The sequence below is a fragment of the Cupressus sempervirens genome, chromosome 8, assembly GCF_028749045.1.
Source record: "Cupressus sempervirens isolate cs-2001-9-10 chromosome 8, ASM2874904v1, whole genome shotgun sequence".
NCBI lineage: Eukaryota > Viridiplantae > Streptophyta > Pinopsida > Cupressales > Cupressaceae > Cupressus > Cupressus sempervirens.
The window spans coordinates 355,677,305-355,683,304 of record NC_143125.1 but is presented as its reverse complement, the minus strand read 5'-3'; the positions used below and the strand labels follow the sequence as shown (position 1 = coordinate 355,683,304).

Below are 6,000 nucleotides of genomic sequence, written 5' to 3'. Positions count from 1 at the left end.
TGAAGTAACTTAATTGACAACTCACAAACAAAAAATAAGATTACGCTCAAGATATTAGTTCCACAAAGACAAAAAATAAAAATCCCATGCTTGTTCAACCTTTAAAGGACTTTCAAATTCTCTGATTTCTACAAAAAGGATGACTTGAAAGGAATCCTTCATTCTTAGAAGCGTGCTAAGTAGAGAACTTGGTATAAGGGTTTTACAAGTTGAAGATAAAATACATATCCAAACTCTACCATTGGAAGAGCTTGATCCAAACTATTGTAGTATGATGTATCTACTATAATGATCTACTTTTGTTAAGGCTCAACATAATGGTAAGTCAAGGATGTGGTGTCCTTAGTCAGAGCTGATTGTCATATAGATTTTGTCTGCTAGATAATAGCATTTTCAATATAGAAAGAAAACATAATATATATATGTATATGTGTGTGTGTGTGTGTGTATTAAGGTTCAAGACAACAAAGCATCAAATTTATGCTTTCTATTCTGTTTAGTAGATAGAAAGAAATAAGCACCATAGATATTACTTTCATGTACTATCTAAGGCATCTAGTGTTAAATAAATAGGCATCATATGCATACATACATACATCTATATACTCATGCATACATTCATTCATGCAACTTATATAAAATAGTAAGTAGAGGGATACAAATTAATGTACTATTCATATGTAATATTATAACATAAGATATCGTTAGAATCAAAGGAAAATGAATTTTTATCTATAATGATAGCACTTCAAATGACAATAATCTCAAGAAAAATGTACATCCTAAGATGTGGGACAATCAATATGAGAAAAATCAAGTCTAGAAAATTCCCTATCATACATGATAAAAAAATTCTGCTACAAAATCTTACCAAGAATAGAGAAAACAATAAGAGAAGAGACACCCTATAATGTCAGGCACTTGTCATTAACAACATTGATGAAATAGTTTAAAGGAGGAGAATTAAATATTGTGCCACCCTTGAAAATAATTGTAAGCTTTGATAATTAGAGTTTGGCAATACCCGAGACATTGAATCATAGATCAAATTAGCTTTGTACAAGTCTTATTCTCAGATACAACAGTCATTCTGAATGCTGCAAGGATTATTTGGTATGTAGGCTCTACAATATAGGTCAAGGTGGTGCCAAAATCAATGATAGTTCTCCCATTTCCTTGAACATCAATACTCCAAACCTTGGGATGGATGGGAAGAAGAACCCCATCAACAAAAAATTTCTTTATCCCAATGTAGTAAAAGGTCTCTATAAATATGTTCCTTAGAAAAGGAAACTAGCTCATCGATTTCTTTAATGACTACCTCTATGGTGTCTGCACCAATATAAATTAACTTGTGCGGGGGGAGAAATAGTGTAGTCCACCAAGTACTAAGAAGTTTTATTCCAAAAAGTTTACCAAGTTGTGAGGTGAATAAAATAGGCCCCTTCCCCAACCCCATTACATAATATATTCCAACAAATGCTTAACCTATAAAACTAGGTCCTCAGATTTTAATCCCACAGCTAAATGCCATATTGGGGATTCTGGTACTCTCCCCTAAGCTTGTATTGAGTGTTTCAGTCTCCATAGAGAAGATCCCAGTTCTATCAGGGAGATTTTCATAGATATGGTAAAACATGCATGAACTATGGATCCTTGTGCAATAACATGAAGAATTTGAGAGAGGAGAAACTAGTTGATAGACTGGTGCGTAGTAATGTACTGGCATAAAACTTGACGAATGCCCTGCAAAGAAGGTCGATCCAGGATTTATATGGAATTTCCCTTTACAAGTAGATCACTAATGGGTAAGTATATTTATTAAATTAATAGGAGTTATATTGGCTTTTGTATATATTATATATTAAATCTCAGGCTTATATTTATTTGTACATAATCGATGGTGCATTTTATCAAATCAACTTGACTGATTACCTTTTAACTTGAAGGAGTATATGCAGTAGGAAATGGGCCATTCACAAAGGTTTAATTGAGGTTTGTGGAACTTTTCCAGAAGAGCTTCCTCTGTGCTAGGTAGTAAGTATTATGCAATTAATATGGAATTATTATTTTTCCTTTGTAGTGCTTCTCCTTTACTAAACTTTGTGTAAAATTCAAGGAGTGCATGATGCTTGGTGTATATTGTAGGCCAAATGGTGATTCCTTGTTTCAAAGTACAATTTATTCAAAAGCTTGCTCTGCCCAATTTATAGAAGAATTGTCTCTGCACTATTTAGTAACTATAATTTGTAGTTGATATGAGATTTATACTTTATAAGTTTATTGTCTTTCTTATATTATTGCCTGTAATGAATTCTTCTTAAGTAATTTATTGTCATCATAGATGCATTTTTCACATGAAGTCAACTACCTTATATCATAATAAATTGAACTCCATTTTAATAGGAATTTGATAATCTAGATGACCTCCATCAACTTCTTTGAAGTGTATACATTTGCACTATCTTTGTAAGGTTTAAAATAGAAAAAGATAGAAATGGGAGCTCAAAGAACTCCAAAGCCTCCAGCAGCTATGAGGTAAGTATTGAAAGCTTCACTAAGAGATTAAAGCACATATCGAATTTGAATGCTTTTATTATCATATTTGAGAATCTACAAAGTGGAGTTCACATAAACCAACAAAATATTCCCTCATGTATATGTTTATATGTTTTTCCAACATAGGATTTGCTCCACATTCAGGCAAAATATTCCCTACTGTATACGACTTTCTATTCCAATATATCTTCAACCTGTGATCACTTCTACACCCCACAAAACTACATATGCACTATTAGTGATTTATAATACATGTTAACAATTTCATCCCATGAAGGTTAGGCCTCTACGTTCATGGGATGATCCTCATTCTACCTAAGGTGTTACTGCAACAACAAATTGAAATCAAGAGTAACTATTTTAAGTCAAGAATGGTATGAAAGCAAGCCTACAATGTTATGAAATGTATCAATTAAACATAGTAGTTCATGCATAAAACCTTGTCAAAGTCTTTCAAATACAAACCAATCAATTGGAGATCCAAAGTAATGGAAATCAATTTCAAAGAATAGAGTTTTCTTATTCCTATCTTTCTCCTCTATCTGTACACCTGATTGTCTCTCTTATAACAGAGACTCAAAACAAAAATATAGAAATGCCTAAAACTAACTCAAAACAAATACAACTGTCATCAGTTAGTTGAATGGTTTGGTTTTAAAATAGAACAAACTCAAACTAATGTTGATATATATTTTATGGAATCCCTTTAAACAAAAAGACCATTAACCAAATTTTGATCTTTTATGCTCACTAACATTCCTAGACTCTAAACACTCCAATGTTATTTGTGCTTGGATAGTGATAGTCCATTAGATTTCATTTAGTCCTATTAAGGACATTACAAATATTTGAATCATCATATTAGTCTAATTCTTATAACTTGCCAATTAATTCCCTGATTTCCTTTAGTTGTCTTTGTGGTCTTCATAAGCTGCACCATTGGCTTGGTTGTGTGTGGGGCTCCTGCACCAACTACTCTACCTAGGCCAATGAACTAGCCAAGAAGAAAAAAAATATTTACAACTACCAAAACATAAAATGGGAACTTAATTAGTGCACTAAGAAATTACTTGGAATGATTCACCAAACAATTTGCTTTATTAGTCAATATTTCATAAATTGGGAACTCCAACCCCTCAAAATAATTTCAAATGAGCTTATATAACTCTATTGTCCAAGTACCAGCTTTCTTCATTGATCCCCAACCATTTCTTGGTGGCTTTCTAATATTGCTATCAAAGTTGTCATTGACATTTTTTGTAATTTTTTCACTTTGATGACTTGGAAAGTCATGATCATTCCTAAAGGGTCAAGTTTGGTTTCAATAACATATCTAACTATTTTGAGATCCCTCCTACTAAGATTTTAAATGAGCTAACTAGAACATTTATGTTGAAAAAAATACCAGATCTGAAGAATGCCAGTTATTTTGTTGCTTTTTGGGATCATATTGATAATATAACATATGTTTTGACTTTATGGTACTCATTTTTATGTTAATGCTCTATAGATAAAGGTGAAGCATCTTGTAAGAAAAAATCTTGCCATCGCAAAGAAGCTGCCAGCAAAAGATTCTAGCATGAGGATTCTTCTTCTGAGGAGGTTAGTCATTTTGTTGTGGATAATTATCTATAGAACATAATCATGTTTCAGTGGAATCACAAGCTTATGGAATTTTGATGTTCAATAGTGAACAAATGGTTAATTGAAATGCCTTATTTCAAATTGAAAATCAAACCAAAAAATTGGTGCTTTCCAAATGATGAAGACATTCATTGTACTTTTCTAGCATAACATTAATAGATATTTGTTTTTTATCTTTAAATATTGCTATACTATCGTGACATTTTTCATTTTATAATTTTTTTTTGTTCTTTTTGAAAGATAGATAATAAATTTGTGTTTAATATTATTCAAAGTGCATTATAGGAAACACATAAAAAACCAAGTGCTTTGGGAAAGAATAACTCATTTGTAGTGAAGAATGGGTCAGTTGTAGCTTTAAAAAATGGTAAAGAAGAATCAAGTGAGGACGAGTCTTTTGATGAGGTACTCCATGGTTAAGCTAAGCCTTCAGTACATAATAAAGCAAATGAATTTCATAAATTATTTTTTTGATAGTTGATTTGTTTAAATATTGCCCATAAAAAATTACTTAGTACATCTCATCTTTTTTCTTCACAGGAGCTTGCAGTTCTAAAGAATTTGATAGTGAAGAATCTGAAGAAGATATTGTACCAAAGGCATATTTGGTGTTCTTTTTAAAGTGAAAATGTGACTAGAAATTTTGTATATTGTCATATTTCACATGCAGAAAGGTCAAATTGTAAATAGAGGCGAAGCCATATGGATTTAAGTTTCTTCTTCATTATTTATAATGCTCTCAATTCCTCCTTTGTAGTTGTGAAAACACTTGTTTATTTTCACCTTTCCAGATACCCTTTACTAGGTTCTTGAAGATTCCAAAATATCTTGGGCTGACCCCACTCCAGCATGTAGGCAAGTTTCTCAGCTAGACCATCCTTTATTCCCGAACCATCCTTTGCATTTGCCTATAAAGAAATGGGCACCCCCGAGCCAAACTATCTAGATTGCTGAGGGCATAGAATTGTAGGGCTTGAACTCCCTTCTAGTTCACCTTGGAGGTTTATTAGTTTGGCAATACAATGAAATATGTCCTAACTCCTACTTGGTTCATAGACTTAACTCCTTTCCTTTTTCTCCAAGTTTTGGCTTTACTATTATGGCAAAGCAAGGGGTGTTTTTCACCGTGAGGGTCTTCAAAAAATCCTTCTCTCCAACCATCATCACACTAGATGCATGTTGGATCTCCTTCCTATCTTCTAGCAGTGGTCTCATGGTGTATTCCTTCCCATTTTTGGAGATGATGTAAACATAGCTCCTTCCATCATGCTTAGAATTGACATCAAATTGCCAGGGCCTAGCTAACAATAGGTGACAAGCACCATTTTTGCAACATTGCAGACAATCTTGTCTTTGTACTCCCCTATTTGAAATTGAACATGAACTTGTTCATTTACTATGACTTGCTACTCCTTATTTAGCCATGAAACCTTATAAGGGTTACGATGAGGCAACCTCTTCAATCCAATCTTCTCTACCATTTCTACCGAGGCTATATTATCAGTTCAACTAGAATTTACAATAACTTTGCAGACCTTACCTCTTACCTTGCATAGAGTTTTGAATAAATGTCTTTCTTTGGGGAGGTTCTTGATCTGTGACAGTCTTCAACAGGGTTCTATTGAACATTAGAGACTCTCCTCTCTCTGGATCAGCATTTCCTCTTGCCCCTTGGTCACTTTGTGCATCCTCCTCTTGAGCCAAATGGACCCTCCTATTCCCTTCTTGGCTACTGCTATCCATTTTCTCAGGAAGTGCTTGTATGTAGCAAGTGCAATATGTAGAGGTAGATTTATG

The 6,000-nt window shown here is 33.2% G+C and overlaps 1 pseudogene; it reads right to left on the bottom strand.

Annotated features, from left to right (window-relative positions):
- Nucleotides 1-782: 782 nt before the first annotated feature.
- The window catches only part of LOC149542805 (aspartyl protease family protein 2-like), a 29,482-nt pseudogene continuing 24,264 nt past the window's right edge, over nt 783-6,000 (bottom strand).